This window comes from Telmatherina bonti (assembly GCF_933228915.1).
Source record: "Telmatherina bonti genome assembly, chromosome: 2".
Taxonomy (NCBI): Eukaryota; Metazoa; Chordata; class Actinopteri; order Atheriniformes; family Telmatherinidae; genus Telmatherina; species Telmatherina bonti.
The window spans coordinates 41,706,003-41,723,418 of NC_136620.1; positions in this window are offsets into that span (position 1 = coordinate 41,706,003).

Below are 17,416 nucleotides of genomic sequence, written 5' to 3' on the forward strand. Positions count from 1 at the left end.
CTGGAACCAGGAGTCTAAAACCTGGAGTCTGGAACCGGGGGTCTGTAACCAGGGGTCTGGAACCAGGAGTCTGGAAACAGGAGTCTGGAACCAGGGGTCTGGAACCGGGGGTCTGGAACCAGGGGTCTGGAACCAGGAGTCTGGAACCAGGAGTCTGGAACCAGGGGTCTGGAACCAGAGGGCTTGAACCAGGGGTCTGAAACCAGGGGTCTAAAACCAGAGGGCTGGAACCAGGAGTCTGGAACCAGGAGTCTGGAACAAGAGGGCTGGAACCAGAGGTCTGGAACCAGACGTCTGGAACCAGGAGTCCTGAACCAGGAGTCTGGAACCAGGAGTATCAAACCAGAGGTCTGGAACAAGAGTTCTGGAAACAGGGGTCTGGAACCTGGAGTCTGGAACCAGGCGTCTTGAACCAGAGGTCTGGAACCTGGGGTCTGGAACATGGAGTCTGGAACCAGAGGTCTGGAACCAGGAGTATGGAACCAGAGGTCTGGAAACAGGAGTCTTGAACCAGGAGTATGGAACCAGGGGTCTGGAACCAGAGGTCTGGAACCTGAGGTCTGGAACCAGAGGTCTAGAACCTTGGGTCTGGAACCTGGAGTCTGGAACCAGAGGCTCGGAACCAGGGGCTTGGAACCAGGAATCTGGAACAAGGGGTCTGGAACCAGAGGGCTTGAACCAGGGGTCTGAAACCAGAGGACTGGAACCAGGAGTCTGGAACCAGGAGTCTGGAACCAGAGGGCTGGAACCAGAGGTCTGGACCCACAGGTCTGGAACCAGAGATCTGGAACCAGGAGTCCTGAACCAGGAGTCTGGAACATGGAGTATCAAATCAGAGGTCTGGAACAAGAGGTGTGGAACCTGGGGTCTGGAACATGGAGTCTGGAACCAGAGGTCTGGAACCAGGAGTCTGGAACCAGAGGTCTGGAACCAGAGGTCTGGAACCTGGGGTCCTGAACCTGGAGTCTAGAACCAGGAGTCTGGAACCCGGGGTCTGGAACCAGGGGTCTGGAACGAGGAGTCTGGAACCAGGAGTCTGGAACCAGAGGTCTGGAACCAGGGGTCTGGAACGAGGAGTCTGGAACCAGGAGTCTGGAACCAGAGGTCTGGAAACAGAGGTCTGGAACCAGGAGTCTGGAACTTGAGGTCTGGAACCAGGAGTCTGGAACCAGGAGTCTGAAACCAGAGATCTGGAACAAGGAGTCTGGAACCAGGAGTCTGGAACCTGAGGTCTGGAACCAGGATTCTGGAACCAGAGGGCTGGAACCAGGAGTGTGGAACCAGAGGTCTTGACCAAGAGGTCTGGAACCTGGAGTCTGGAACCAGGAGTATGGAACCAGAGGTCTGGAACCAGAGGTCTGGAACCTTAGGTCTGGAACCTGGAGTCTGGAACCAGGGGTTCGGAACCAGGGGCTTGGAACCAGAGGTCTGGAAGCACAGGTCTGGAACCAGACGTCTGGAACCAGGAGTATCAAACCAGAGGTCTGGAACAAGAGTTCTGGAACCAGGGGTCTGGAACCTGGAGTCTGGAACCAGGCGTCTGGAACCGGGGGTCTGGAACCATGGGTTTGGAACCAGGAGTCTGGAACCAGGGGTCTGGAACCAGGGGTCTGGAACCAGAGGGCTTGAACCAGGGGTCTGAAACCAGGGGTCTGAAACCAGAGGGCTGGAACCAGCAGTCTGGAACCAGGAGTCTGGAACAAGAGGGCTGGAACCAGAGGTCTGGAACCACAGGTCTGGAACCAGACGTCTGGAACCAGGAGTCCTGAACCAGGAGTCTGGAACCTGGAGTATCAAACCAGGCATCTTGAACCAGAGGTCTGGAACCTGGGGTCTGGAACCTGGAGTCTAGAACCAGGCGTCTAGAACCAGGCGTCTTGAACCAGAGGTCTGGAACCTGGGGTCTGGAACATGGAGTCTGGAACCAGAGGTCTGGAACCAGGAGTATGGAACCAGAGGTCTGGAAACAGGAGTCTTGAACCAGGAGTATGGAACCAGGGGTCTGGAACCAGAGGTCTGGAACCTGAGGTCTGGAACCAGAGGTCTGGAACCTTGGGTCTGGAACCTGGAGTCTGGAACCAGGGGCTCGGAACCAGGGGCTTGGAACCAGAGGTCTTTAACCAGAGGTCTGGAACCAGGGGTTTGGAACCTGGAGTCTAAAACCAGGAGTCTGGAACCAGAGGGCTTGAACCAGGGGTCTGAAACCAGAGGACTGGAACCAGGAGTCTGGAACCAGAGGTCTGGAACCACAGGTCTGGAACCAGAGATCTGGAACCAGGAGTCCTGAACCAGGAGTCTGGAACATGGAGCATCAAATCAGAGGTCTGGAACCAGAGGTCTGGAACCTGGGGTCTGGAACCTGGGGTCTGGAACATGGAGTCTGGAACCAGGAGTCTGGAACCAGGAGTCTGAAACCAGGAGTCTGGAACCACGAGTCTGGAACATGAGGTCTGGAACCAGGAGTCTAGAACCAGGAGTCTGGACCCTGGGGTCTGGAACAAGGAGTCTGGAACCAGGAGTCTGGAACCTGAGGCGTGGAACCAGAGGTCTGGAACCAGGAGTATGGAACCAGAGGTCTGGAAACAGGAGTCTTGAACCAGGAGTATGGAACCAGGGGTCTGGAACCTGAGGTCTGGAACCAGATGTCTGGAACCTGGGGTCTGGAACCAGATGTTCTGAACCAGGGGCCTGGAACCAGAGGTCTGGTACCAGAGGTCTGGAGCCAGAAGTCTGGAACCAGAGGGCTGGAACCCGGAGTCTGGAACCTGGAGTGTGGAATCTGGAGTCTGGAACCAGAGGTCTGGAACCAGGAGTCTGGAACCAGGGGTCTGGAACTATGAGTCTGGATCCTGTGGTCCTGAACCAGAGGTCTGGTACCAGGAGTCTGGAACCTGGAGTCTGGAACCAGAGGTCTGTGACCAGGAGTCTGGAACTATGAGTCTGGATCCTGTGATCTGGAACCAGAGGTCTGGAACCAGGAGTCTGTAACCAGAGGTCTGGAACCTGAGGGCTGGAACCAGGAGTCTGGAACCTGGAGTCTCAAACCTGGAGTCTGGAACCAGAGGTCTGGAACCAGGGGTTCGGAACAAGAGGCCTGGAACCAGAGGTCTGGAACCAAAGGTCTGGAACCTGGGGACTGGAACCTGGAGTCTAAAACCTGGAGTCTGGAACCGGGGGTCTGTAACCAGGGGTCTGGAACCAGGAGTCTGGAAACAGGAGTCTGGAACCAGGGGTCTGAAACCAGAGGGCTGGAACCAGGAGTCTGGAACCAGGAGTCTGGAACAAGAGGGCTGGAACCAGAGGTCTGGAACCACAGGTCTGGAACCAGACGTCTGGAACCAGGAGTCCTGAACCAGGAGTCTGGAACCAGGAGTATCAAACCAGAGGTCTGGAACAAGAGTTCTGGAACCAGGGGTCTGGAACCTGGAGTCTGGAACCAGGCGTCTTGAACCAGAGGTCTGGAACCTGGGGTCTGGAACATGGAGTCTGGAACCAGACGTCTTGAACCAGGAGTATGGAACCAGAGGTCTGGAAACAGGAGTCTTGAACCAGGAGTATGGAACCAGGGGTCTGGAACCAGAGGTCTGGAACCTGAGGTCTGGAACCAGATGTCTGGAACCTTGGGTCTTGAACCTGGAGTCTGGAACCAGAGGCTCGGAACCAGGGGCTTGGAACCAGAGGTCTGCAACCAGAGGTCTGGAACCAGGGGTTTGGAACCTGGAGTCTTAAAAAAGGAGTCTGGAACCGGGGGTCTGGAACCAGGGGTCTGGAACCAGGAGTCTGGAACCAGGAATCTGGAACAAGGGGTCTGGAACCAGAGGGCTTGAACCAGGGGTCTGAAACCAGAGGACTGGAACCAGGAGTCTGGAACCAGGAGTCTGGAACCAGAGGGCAGGAACCAGAGGTCTGGAACCACAGGTCTGGAACCAGAGATCTGGAACCAGGAGTCCTGAACCAGGAGTCTGGAACATGGAGTATCAAATCAGAGGTCTGGAACAAGAGGTCTGGAACCTGGGGTCTGGAACATGGAGTCTGGAACCAGAGGTCTGGAACCAGGAGTCTGGAACCAGAGGTCTGGAACCAAAGGTCTGGAACCTGGGGTCCTGAACCTGGAGTCTAGAACCAGGAGTCTGGAACCCGGGGTCTGGAACCAGGGGTCTGGAACGAGGAGTCTGGAACCAGGAGTCTGGAACCAGAGGTCTGGAACCAGGGGTCTGGAACGAGGAGTCTGGAACCAGGAGTATGGAACCTTAGGTCTGGAAACAGAGGTCTGGAACCAGGAGTCTGGAACCTGAGGTCTGGAACCAGGAGTCTGGAACCAGGAGTCTGAAACCAGAGATCTGGAACAAGGAGTCTGGAACCAGGAGTCTGGAACCTGAGGTCTGGAACCAGGATTCTGGAACCAGAGGGCTGGAACCAGGAGCGTGGAACCAGAGGTCTTGACCAAGAGGTCTGGAACCAGGAGTCTGGAACCTGGAGTCTGGAACCAGGAGTATGGAACCAGAGGTCTGGAACCAGAGGTCTGGAACCTTAGGTCTGGAACCTGGAGTCTGGAACCAGGGGTTCGGAACCAGGGGCTTGGAACCAGAGGTCTGGAACCACAGGTCTGGAACCAGACGTCTGGAACCAGGAGTATCAAACCAGAGGTCTGGAACAAGAGTTCTGGAACCAGGGGTCTGGAACCTGGAGTCTGGAACCAGGCGTCTGGAACCGGGGGTCTGGAACCAGGGGTTTGGAACCAGGAGTCTGGAACCAGGAGTCTGGAACCAGGGGTCTGGAACCAGGGGTCTGGAACCAGAGGGCTTGAACCAGGGGTCTGAAACCAGGGGTCTGAAACCAGAGGGCTGGAACCAGCAGTCTGGAACCAGGAGTCTGGAACAAGAGGGCTGGAACCAGAGGTCTGGAACCACAGGTCTGGAACCAGACGTCTGGAACCAGGAGTCCTGAACCAGGAGTCTGGAACCTGGAGTATCAAACCAGGCGTCTGGAACCAGAGGTCTGGAACCAGGGGTCTGGAACCTGGAGTCTGGAACCAGGCGTCTGGAACCGGGGGTCTGGAACCAGGGGTTTGGAACCAGGAGTCTGGAACCAGGAGTCTGGAACCAGGGGTCTGGAACCAGGGGTCTGGAACCAGGGGTCTGGAACCACAGGTCTGGAACCAGGAGTCTGGAACCAGGAGTGTGGAACCAGGAGTCTGGAACCAGAGGTCTGGAACCAGGAGTCTGGAACCAGAGGTCTGGAACCAGGATCCTGGAACCACAGGTCTGGAACCAGGAGTCTGGAACCAGGAGTATTAAACCAGAGGTCTGGAACCAGGAGTCTGGAACCAGGAGTCTGGAACCTGAGGTCTGGAACCAGGAATCTGGAACCAGAAGGCTGGAACCATGGGTCTGGAACCAGAGGTCTGGAACCTGGAGTGTGGAACCAGAGGTCTGGAACCAGGATCCTGGAACCAAAGGTCTGGAACCAGGAATGTGGAACCTGGAGTCTTAAACCAGAGGTCTGGAACCAGGAGTCTGGAACCTGAGGTCTGGAACCAGGAGTCTGGAAACAGAAGGCTGGAACCATGGGTCTGGAACCAGAGGTCTGGAACCTGGAGTCTGGAACCAGGAGGTCTCAAACCAGAGGGCTGGAACCAGGAGTCTGGAACCAGAGGGCTGGAACCAGGAGTCTGGAACCAGAGGTCTGGAACCACGAGTCTGGAACCAGAGGTCTGGAACCAGGATTCTGGAACCAGAGGTCTGGAACCAGGATTCTGGAACCACAGGTCTGGAACCAGGAGTCTGAAACCAGAGGTCTGGAACCAGGAGTCTGGAACCAGGAGCCATGAACCAGCGGTCTGGAACCAGAGGTCTGGAACCAGGAGTCTGGAACCAGAGATCTGGAATCCGGAGTCTGAAACCAGAGGTCTGGAAACATGAGTCTGGAACCAGGAGTAAGGAACCAGGGGCCTGAAACCAGACGTCTGGAACCTGAGGTCAGGAACCTCGGGTCTGGAACCAGGGGTCTGGAACCTGGAGTCTGGAAGCATGGGTTCTGAACCAGCGGCCTGGAACCAGACGTCTGGAACCAGAGGTCTGGAACCAGGGGATCGGACCAAGAGGTCTGGAACCAGAGGTCTGGAACCTGGGGTCTGGAACCTGGAGTCTAGAACCAGGAGTCTGGAACCAGAGGTCTGGAACCAGAGGTCTGGAACCAGGAGTCTGGAACCAGAGATCTGGAACCAGGAGTCTGGAACCAGGAGTCTGGAACCTGGAGTCTGGAACCTGGAGTCTTTAACCTGAGGGCTGGAACCAGGGGTCTGGAACCAGGAGTTTGCTACCAGAGGTCTGGAACCAGAGGTCTGGAACCAGGAGTCTGGAACCAGAGGTCTGGAACCAGAGGTCTGGAAACAGGAGTCTGGAACCAGAGGTCTGGAACCAGGATTCTGGAACCACAGGTCTGGAACCAGGAGTCTGGAACCAGAGGTCTGGATCCAGAAGTCTGGAACCAGGAGTCTGGAACCAGAGGTCTGGAACCAGAGGTCTGGAACCAGATGTCTGGTACCAGCAGTCTGGAACCAGAGGTCTGGAACCAGGAGTCTGGAACCAGAGGTCTGGAACCAGGAGTTTGGAATCAGGAGTCTGGAACCAGAGATCTGGAACCAGGAGTCTGGAACCAGCAGTCTGGAACCAGGGGTCTGGAACCTGATGTCTGGAACCAGAGGTCTGGAACCAGGAGTCTGGAACCAGAGGTCTGGAACCAGAGGTCTGGAACCAGAGGTCTGGAACCAGGAGTCTGGAACCAGAGGTCTGGAACCAGGAGTCTGGAACAACAGGTCTGGAACCAGGAGTCTGAAACCAGAGGTCTGGAACCAGAGGTCTGGAACCAGGATTCTGGAACCAGAGGTCTGGAACCAGGATTCTGGAACCACAGGTCTGGAACCAGGAGTCTAAAACCAGAGGTCTGGAACCAGGAGTCTGGAAACAGGAGCCATGAACCAGCGGTCTGGAACCAGAGGTTCGGAACCAGGAGTCTGGAACCAGGAGTCTGGAACCAGAAGTCTGGAACCAGGACTCTGGAACCACAGGGCTGGAACCAGGGGTATGGAACCAGAGGTCTGGAACTAGGAGTCTGGAACCAGAGGTCTGGAACCAGGAGTCTGGAACCAGAGATCTGGAACCAGGAGTCTGGACCCAGGAGTCTGGAACCTGGAGTCTGTAACCAGGAGTCTGGAACCTGAGGGCTGGTACCAGGAGTCTGGAACCAGAGGTCTGGAACCAGGAGTCTGGAACCAGAGGTCTGGAACCGGAGGTCTGGAACCAGGATTCTGGAACCACAGGTCTGGAACAATGAGTCTGAAACCAGAGTTCTGGAACCAGGAGTCTGGAACCAGGAGCCATGAACCAGCGGTCTGGAACCAGAAGTTTGGAACCAGGAGTCTGGAACCAGGAGTCTGGAACCAGAGATCTGTAACCAGGAGTCTGGAACCAGAGGTCTGGAACCAGGAGTTTGGAACCAGGAGCCTGGAACCAGAGGTCTGGAACCAGAGGTCTGGAAACAGGAGTCTGGAACTAGAGGTCTGGAACCAGGATTCTGGAACCACAGGTCTGGAACCAGGAGTCTGGAACCAGGAGTCTGGAACCAGAGGTCTGGATCCAGAGGTCTGGAACCAGAGGTCTGGAACCAGAGGTCTGGAACCAGATGTCTGGTACCAGCAGTCTGGAACCAGAGGTCTGGAACCAGGAGTCTGGAACCAGAGGTCTGGAACCAGGAGTTTGGAACCAGGAGTCTGGAACCAGAGATCTGGAACCAGGAGTCTGGAACCAGGAGTCTGGAACCAGGGGTCTGGAACCTGAGGTCTGGAACCAGAGGTCTGGAACCAGGAGTCTGGAACCAGAGGTCTGGAACCAGAGGTCTGGAACCAGAGGTCTGGAACCAGGAGTCTGGAACCAGAGGTCTGGAACCAGGAGTCTGGAACCACAGGTCTGGAACCAGGAGTCTGGAACCAGGAGTCTGAAACCAGAGGTCTGGAACCAGAGGTCTGGAACCAGGATTCTGGAACCAGAGGTCTGGAACCAGGATTCTGGAACCACAGGTCTGGAACCAGGAGCCTGAAACCAGAGGTCTGGAACCAGGAGTCTGGAAACAGGAGCCATGAACCAGCGGTCTGGAACCAGAGGTTTGGAACCAGGAGTCTGTAACCAGGAGTCTGGAACCAGAAGTCTGGAACCAGGACTCTGGAACCACAGGGCTGGAACCAGGGGTCTGGAACCAGAGGTCTGGAACTAGGAGTCTGGAATCAGTGGTCTGGTACCAGGAGTCTGGAACCAGAGATCTGGAACCAGGAGTCTGGACCCAGGAGTCTGGAACCTGGAGTCTGTAACCAGGAGTCTGGAACCTGAGGGCTGGTACCAGGAGTCTGGAACCAGAGGTCTGGAACCAGGAGTCTGGAACCAGAGGTCTGGAACCGGAGGTCTGGAACCAGGATTCTGGAACCACAGGTCTGGAACAATGAGTCTGAAACCAGAGTTCTGGAACCAGGAGTCTGGAACCAGGAGCCATGAACCAGCGGTCTGGAACCAGAAGTTTGGAACCAGGAGTCTGGAACCAGGAGTCTGGAACCAGAGGTCTGGAACCAGGACTCTGGAACCACAGGTCTGGAACCAGGATTCTGGAACGAGAGGTCTGGAACCAGAATTGTGGAACCACAGGTCTGGAACCAGGAGTCTGAAACCAGAGGTCTGGAACCAGGAGTCTGGAACCAGGAGCCATGAACCAGCGGTCTGGAACCAGAGGTCTGGAACCAGGAGTCTGGAACCAGAGATCTGGAACCAGGAGTCTGAAACCAGAGGTCTGGAAACATGAGTCTGGATCCAGGAGTAAGGAACCAGGGGCCTGGAACCAGACGTCTGGAACCTGAGGTCAGGAACCTCGGGTCTGGAACCAGGGGTCTGGAACCTGGAGTCTGGAAGCATGGGTTCTGAACCAGCGGCCTGGAACCAGACGTCTGGAACCAGAGGTCTGGAACCAGGGGATCGGACCAAGAGGTCTGGAACCAGAGGTCTGGAACCTGGGGTCTGGAACCTGGAGTCTAGAACCAGGAGTCTGGAACAAGAGGTCTGGAACCAGAGGTCTGGAACCAGGAGTCTGGAACCACAGGTCTGGAACCTGGAGTCTGGATCCAGGAGTCTGGAACCAGAGATCTGGAACCAGGAGTCTGGAACCAGGAGTCTGGAACCTGGAGTCTGGAACCAGGAGTCTGGAACCTGAGGGCTGGAACCAGGAGTCTGGAACCAGAGGTCTGGAACCTTAGGTCTGGAACCAGAGGTCTGGAACCAGGAGTTTGCTACCAGAGGTCTGGAACCAGAGGTCTGGAACCAGGAGTCTGGAACCAGAGGTCTGGAACCAGAGGTCTGGAAACAGGAGTCTGGAACCAGAGGTCTGGAACCAGGATTCTGGAACCACAGGTCTGGAACCAGGAGTCTGGAACGAGGAGTCTGGAACCAGAGGTCTGGAACCAGGATTCTGGAACCACAGGTCTGGAACCAGGAGTCTGGAACCAGGAGTCTGGAACCTGAGGTCTGGAACCAGAGGTCTGGAACCAGGAGTCTGGAACCAGAGGTCTGGAACCAGAGGTCTGGAACCAGAGGTCTGGAACCAGGAGTCTGGAACCAGAGGTCTGGAACCAGGAGTCTGGAACCACAGGTCTGGAACCAGGAATCTGGAACCAGGAGTCTGGAACCAGAGGTCTGGAACCAGGCGTCTGGAACCTGGAGTCTGGATCCAGAGGTCTGGAACCAGGAGTCTGGAACCAGGAGGTCTGAAACCAGAGGGCTTGAACCAGGAGTCTGGAACCATAGGGCTGGAACCAGAGGGCTGGAACCAAGAGTCTGGAACCAGAGGTCTGGAACCAGGAGTATGGAACCAGAGATCTGGAAACAGGAGTCTGGAACAGGAATATGGAACCAGGGGCCTGGAACCAGAAATCTGGTACCTGAGGTATGGAACCTCGGGTCTGGAACCTGGGGTCTGGAACCTGGAGTCTGGAAGGATGGGTTCTGAACCAGCGGCCTGGAACCAGAGGTCTGGAACCAGAGGTGTGGAACCAAGGGATCGGACCAAGAATTCTGGAACCAGAGGTCTGGAACCTGGGGTCTGGAACCTGGAGTCTAGAACCAGGAGTCTGGAACCCGGGGTTTGGAACCAGGGTTCTGGAACCAGGTGTCTGGATCCAGGAGTCTGGAACCAGAGGTCTGGAACCAGAGGTCTGGAACCAAGAGTCTTGAACCAGAGGTCTGGAACCAGGAGTATGGAACCAGAGGTCTGGAACCACAGGTCTGGAAACAGGAGTCTGGAACCAAGAATATGGAACCAGGGGCCTGGAACCAGAAGTCTGGAACCTGAGGTATGGAACCTCGGGTCTGGAACCTGGGGTCTGGAACCTGGAGTTTGGAAGCATGGGTTCTGAACCAGCGGCCTGGAACCAGAGGTCTGGAACCAGAGGTCTGGAACCAGGAGTCTGGAACCAGAGGTCTGGAACCTGGAGTCTGGATCCAGGAGTCTGGAACCAGAGATCTGGAACCAGGAGTCTGGAACCAGGAGTCGGGAACCTGGAGTCTGGAACCAGGAGTCTGGAACCTGAGTGCTGGAACCAGGAGTCTGGAACCAGAGGTCTGGAACCTGAGGTCTGGAACCAGAGGTCTGGAACCAGGAGTTTGCTACCAGAGGTCTGGAACCAGAGGTCTGGAACCAGGAGTTTGCTACCAGAGGTCTGGAACCAGAGGTCTGGAACCAGGAGTCTGGAACCAGAGGTCTGGAACCAGCGGTCTGGAACCAGAAGTTTGGAACCAGGAGTCTGGAACCAGGAGTCTGGAACCAGAGGTCTGTAACCAGGAGTCTGGAACCAGAGGTCTAGAACCAGGAGTTTGGAACCAGGAGTCTGGAACCAGAGGTCTGGAAACAGGAGTCTGCAACCAGAGGTCTGGATCCAGGATTCTGGAACCACAGGTCTGGAACCAGGAGTCTGGAACCAGGAGTCTTAAACCAGAGGTCTGGATCCAGAGGTCTGGAACCAGGAGTCTGGAACCAGAGGTCTGGAACCAGAGGTCTGGAACCAGATGTCTGGTACCAGCAGTCTGGAACCAGAGGTCTGGAACCAGGAGTCTGGAACCAGAGGTCTGGAAGCAGGAGTTTGGAACCAGGAGTCTGGAACCAGAGATCTGGAACCAGGAGTCTGGAACCAGGAGTCTGGAACCAGGGGTCTGGAACCTGAGGTCTGGAACCAGAAGTCTTGAACCTGATGTCTGGAACCTCGGGTCTGGAACCAGGGGTCTGGAACCTGGAGTCTGGAAGCATGGGTTCTGAACCAGCGGCCTGGAACCAGGAGTTTGGAACCAGGAGTCTGGAACCAGAGATCTGGAACTAGAGGTCTGGAACCAGAGGTCTGATACCAGGAGTCTGGAACCAGAGGTCTGGAACCAGGAGTCTGGAACCAGAGGTCTGGAACCAGAGGTCTGGAACCAGGGGATCGGACCAAGAGGTCTGGAACCAGAGGTCTGGAACCTGGAGTCAAGAACCAGGAGTATGGAACCCGGGGTCTGGAACCAGGAGTCTGGAACCAGAGGTCTGGAACCAGGAGTTTGGAACCAGGAGTCTGGAACCAGAGGTCTGGAACTAGAGGTCTGGAACCAGAGGTCTGATACCAGGAGTCTGGAACCAGAGGTCTGGAACCAGGAGTCTGGAACCAGAGTTCTGGAACCAGAGGTCTGGAACCAGGAGTCTGGAACCAGAGGTCTGGAACCAGGATTCTGGAACCACAGGTCTGGAACCAGGAGTCTGGAACCAGGAGTGTGGAACCAGGAGTCTGGAACCAGAGGTCTGGAACCAGGAGTCTGGAACCAGAGGTCTGGAACCAGGATCCTGGAACCACAGGTCTGGAACCAGGAGTCTGGAACCAGGAGTATTAAACCAGAGGTCTAGAACCAGGAGTCTGGAACCAGGAGTCTGGAACCTGAGGTCTGGAACCAGGAATCTGGAACCAGAGGGCTGGAACCATGGGTCTGGAACCAGAGGTCTGGAACCTGGAGTGTGGAACCAGAGGTCTGGAACCAGGATCCTGGAACCAAAGGTCTGGAACCAGGAGTGTGGAACCAGGAGTCTTAAACCAGAGGTCTGGAACCAGGAGTCTGGAACCTGAGGTCTGGAACCAGGAGTCTGGAAACAGAAGGCTGGAACCAGGAGTCTGGAACCAGAGGCCTGGAACCTGTTGTCCTGAACCTGGAGTCTAGAACCAGGAGTCTGGAACCCGGGGTCTGGAACCAGGGGTCTGGAACGAGGAGTCTGGAACCAGGAGTCTGGAACCAGAGGTCTGGAACCAGGGGTCTGGAACGAGGAGTCTGGAACCAGGAGTCTGGAACCAGAGGTCTGGAACCAGAGGTCTGGAACCAGGAGTCTGGAACCAGGAGTCTGAAACCAGAGATCTGGAACCAGGAGTCTCGAACCACGAGTCTGGAACCAGGGGTCTGGAACCAGAGGTCTGAAACCAGGAGTCTGAAACCAGAGATCTGGAACAAGGAGTCTGGAACCAGGAGTCTGGAACCTGAGGTCTGGAACAAGGATTCTGGAACCAGAGGGCTGGAACCAGGAGTCTGGAACCAGAGGTCTGGAACCTGGAGTCTGAAACCAGAGGTCTGGAACAAGGAGTCTGGAACCAGGAGTCTGGAACCTGAGGTCTGGAACCAGGATTCTGGAACCAGAGGGCTGGAACCAGGAGCGTGGAACTAGAGGTCTTGACCAAGAGGTCTGGAACCAGGAGTCTGGAACCTGGAGCCTGGAACCAGGAGTATGGAACCAGAGGTCTAGAACCTTAGGTCTGGAACCTGGAGTGTGGAACCAGGAGTTCGGAACCAGGGGCCTGGAACCAGAGGTCTGGAACCAGAGGTCTGGAACCTGGGGTCTGGAACCTGGAGTCTAAAACCAGGAGTCTAAAACCGGGGTTCTGGAACCAGGGGTCTGGAACCAGGAGTCTGGAACCAGGGGTCTGGAACCAGGGGTCTGGAACCGGGGGTCTGGAACCAGGGGTCTGGAACCAGAGGTCTGGAACCAGGAGTCTGGAACCAGGGGTCTGGAACCAGAGGGCTTGAACCAGGGGTCTGAAACCAGAGGGCAGGAACCAGCAGTCTGGAACCAGGAGTCTGGAACAAGAGGGCTGGAACCAGAAAGTCTGGAACCACAGGTCTGGAACCAGACGTCAGGAACCAGGAGTCCTGAACCAGGAGTCTGGAACCAGGAGTATCAAACCAGAGGTCTGGAACAAGAGTTCTGGAACCAGGGGTCTGGAACCTGGTGTCTGGAACCAGGCGTCTTGAACCAGAGGTCTGGAACCTGGGGTCTGGAACATGGAGTCTGGAACCAGAGGTCTGTAACCAGGAGTATGGAACCAGAGGTCTGGAAACAGGAGTCTTGAACCAGGAGTATGGAACCAGGGGTCTGGAACCAAGAATATGGAACCAGGGGCCTGGAACCAGAAGTCTGGAACCTGAGGTATGGAACCTCAGGTCTGGAACCTGGGGTCTAGAACCTGGAGTCTGGAAGCATGGGTTCTGAACCAGCGGCCTGGAACCAGAGGTCTGGAACCAGAGGTCTGGAACCTGGGGTCCTGAACCTGGAGTCTAGAACCAGGAGTCTGGAACCCGGGGTCTGGAACCAGGGGTCTGGAACGAGCAGTCTGGAACCAGGAGTCTGGAACCAGAGGTCTGGAACCAGGGGTCTGGAACGAGGAGTCTGGAACCAGGAGTCTGGAACCAGAGGTCTGGAACCAGAGGTCTGGAACCAGGAGTCTGGAACCAGAGGTTCGGAAGCAGGAGTCTGGAACCAGGAGTCTGAAACCAGAGATCTGGAACCAGGAGTCTGGAACCACGAGTCTGGAACCAGAGGTCTGGAACCAGAGGTCTGGAACCAGGAGTCTGGAACGAGAGATCTGGACCCTGGGTTCTGGAACCAGGAATCTGGAACCAGGAGTTTGAAACCAGAGATCTGGAACAAGGAGTCTGGAACCAGGAGTCTGGAACCTGAGGTCTGGAACAAGGATTCTGGAACCAGAGGGCTGGAACCAGGAGTCTGGAACCAGAGGTCTGGAACCTGGAGTCTGAAACCAGAGGTCTGGAACCAGGAGTCTGGAACCTGAGGTCTGGAACCAGGATTCTGGAACCAGAGGGCTGGAACCAGGAGAGTGGAACTCTAGGTCTTGACCAAGAGGTCTGGAACCAGGAGTCTGGAACCTGGAGCCTGGAACCAGGAGTATGGAACCAGAGGTCTGGAACCAGAGGTCTAGAACCTTAGGTCTGGAACCTGGAGTGTGGAACCAGGAGTTCGGAACCAGGGGCTTGGAACCAGAGGTCTGGAACCAGAGGTCTGGAACCAGGAGTTCGGAACCAGAGGCCTGGAACCAGAGGTCTGGAACCTGGAGTCTAAAACCAGGAGTCTGGAACCGGGGTTCTGGAACCAGGGGTCTGGAACCGGGAGTCTGGAACCAGGGGTCTGGAACCGGGGGTCTGGAACCAGGGGTCTGGAACCAGAGGTCTGGAACCAGGAGTCTGGAACCAGGGGTCTGGAACCAGAGGGCTTGAAACAGGGGTCTGAAACCAGGGGTCTGAAACCAGAGGGCTGGAACCAGCAGTCTGGAACCAGGAGTCTGGAACAAGAGGGCTGGAACCAGAGGTCTGGAACCAGGAGTATCAAACCAGAGGTCTGGAACAAGAGTTCTGGAACCAGGGGTCTGGAACCTGGTGTCTGGAACCAGGCGTCTTGAACCAGAGGTCTGGAACCTGGGGTCTGGAACATGGAGTCTGGAACGAGAGGTCTGTAACCAGAAGTATGGAACCAGAGGTCTGGAACCAGGAGTCTTGAACCAGGAGTATGGAACCAGGGGTCTGGAACCAGAGGTCTGGAACCTGAGGTCAGGAACCAGAGGTCTGGAACCTTGGGTCTGGAACCTGGAGTCTGGAACCAGGGGCTCGGAACCAGGGGCTTTGAACCAGAGGTGTGCAACCAGAGGTCTGGAACCAGGGGTTTGGAACCTGGAGTCTAAAACCAGGAGTCTGGAACCGGGGGTCTGGAACCAGGGGTCTGGAACCAGGAGTCTGGAACCAGGAGTCTGGAACAAGGGCCTGGAACAAGAGAGGGCTTGAACCAGGGGTCTGAAACCTGAGGACTGGAACCAGGAGTCTGGAACCAGGAGTCTGGAACCAGGAGTTTGGAACCAGATGGCTGGAACCAGAGGTCTGGAAACACAGGTCTGGAACCAGAGATCTGGAACCAGGAGTCCTGAACCAGGAGTCTGGAACATGGAGTATCAAATCAGAGGTCTGAAACCAGAGGTCTGGAACCTGGGGTCTGGAACCTGGGGTCTGGAACATGGAGTCTGGAACCAGAGGTCTGGAACCAGGAGTCTGGAACCAGAGGTCTGGAACCAGAGGTCTGGAACCTGGGGTCCGGAACCTGGAGTCTAGAACCAGGAGTCTGGAACACGGGGTCTGGAACCAGGGGTCTGGAACCAGGAGTCTGGAACCAGGAGTCTGGAACCAGAGGTCTGGAACCAGAGGTCTGGAACCAGGAGTCTGGAACCACAGGTCTGGAACCAGGAGTCTGAAACCAGGAGTCTGGAACCACGAGTCTGGAACCAGAGGTCTGGAACCAGGAGTCTGGAACCAGAGGTCTGGAACCTGGGGTCCGGAACCTGGAGTCTAGAACCAGTAGTCTGGAACCCGGGGTCTGGTACCAGGGGTCTGGAACCAGGAGTCTGGAACCAGAGGTCTGGAACCAGAGGTCTGGAACCAGGAGTCTGGAACCAGAGGTCTGGAACCATGAGTCTGGAACCACGAGTCTGGAACCAGAGGTCTGGAACCAGAGGTCTGGAACCAGGAGTCTGGAACCAGGAGTCTGGAACCTGAGGTCTGGAACCAGGAGTCTGGAAAAAGGGGTCTGGAACCAGAGGGCTCGAACCAGGGGTCTGAAACCAGAGGGCTGGAACCAGGAGTCTGGAACCAGAGGGCTGGAACCAGAGGTCTGGAACCACAGGTCTGGAACCAGAGATCTGGAACCAGGAGTCCTGAACCAGGAGTCTGGAACATGGAGTATCAAATCAGAGGTCTGGTACCAGAGGTCTGGAACCTGGGGTCTGGAACCTGGCTTCTGGAACATGGAGTCTGGAACCAGAGGTCTGGAACCAGGAGTCTGGAACCAGGAGTATGGAACCAGAGGTCTGGAAACAGGAGTCTTGAACCAGGAGTCTGGAACCAGGGGTCTGGAACCTGAGGTCTGGAACCAGAGGTCTGGAACCTTGGGTCTGGAACCTGGAGTCTGGAACCAGGGGCTCGGAACCAGGGGCTTGGAACCAGAGGTCTGCAACCAGAGGTCTGGAACCAGAGGTTTGGAACCTGGAGTCTTAAACCAGGAGTCTGGAACCGGGGGTCTGGAACCAGGGGTCTGGAACCAGGAGTCTGGAACCAGGAGTCTGGAACAAGGGGTCTGGAACCAGAGGTCTGGATCCAGGAGTATCAAACCAGAGGTCTGGAACAAGAGTTCTGGAACCAGGGGTCTGGAACCAGGAGTCTGGAACCAGGAGTCTGGAACCAGGAGTCTGGAAACAGAGGGCTGGAACCAGAGGTCTGGAACCAGGAGTCTGGAACCAGGAGTCTGAAACCAGAGATGTGGAACCAGGAGTCTGGAACCACGAGTCAGGAACCAGAGGTCCCGAACCAGGAGTCTGGAACGAGAGATCTGGACCCTGGGGTCTGAAACCAGGAGTCTGGAACCAGGAGTCTGAAACCAGAGATCTGGAAAAAGGAGTCTGGGACCAGGAGTCTGGAACCTGAGGTCTGGAACAAGGATTCTGGAACCAGAGGGCTGGAACCAGGAGTCTGGAACCAGAGGTTTGGAACCTGGAGTCTGAAACCAGAAGTCTGGAACAAGGAGTCTGGAACCAGGAGTCTGGAACCTGAGGTCTGGAACCAGGATTCTGGAACCAGAGGGCTGGAACCAGGAGCGTGGAACTAGAGGTCTTGACCAAGAGGTCTGGAACCAGGAGTCTGGAACCTGGAGCCTGGAACCAGGAGTATGGAACCAGAGGTCTGGATCCAGAGGTCTGGAACCTGGGGTCTGGAACCTGGAGTCTAAAACCAGGAGTCTGGAACCGGGGTTCTGGAACCAGAGGTCTGGAACCAGGAGTCTGGAACCAGGAGTCTGGAACCAGGGGTCTGGAACCAGGGGTCTGGAACCGGGGGTCTGGAACCAGGGGTCTGGAACCAGAGGTCTGGAACCAGGAGTCTGGAACCAGGGGTCTGGAACCAGAGGGCTTGAACCAGGGGTCTGAAACCAGGGGTCTGAAACCAGAGGACTGGAACCAGCAGTCTGGAACCAGGAGTCTGGAACAAGA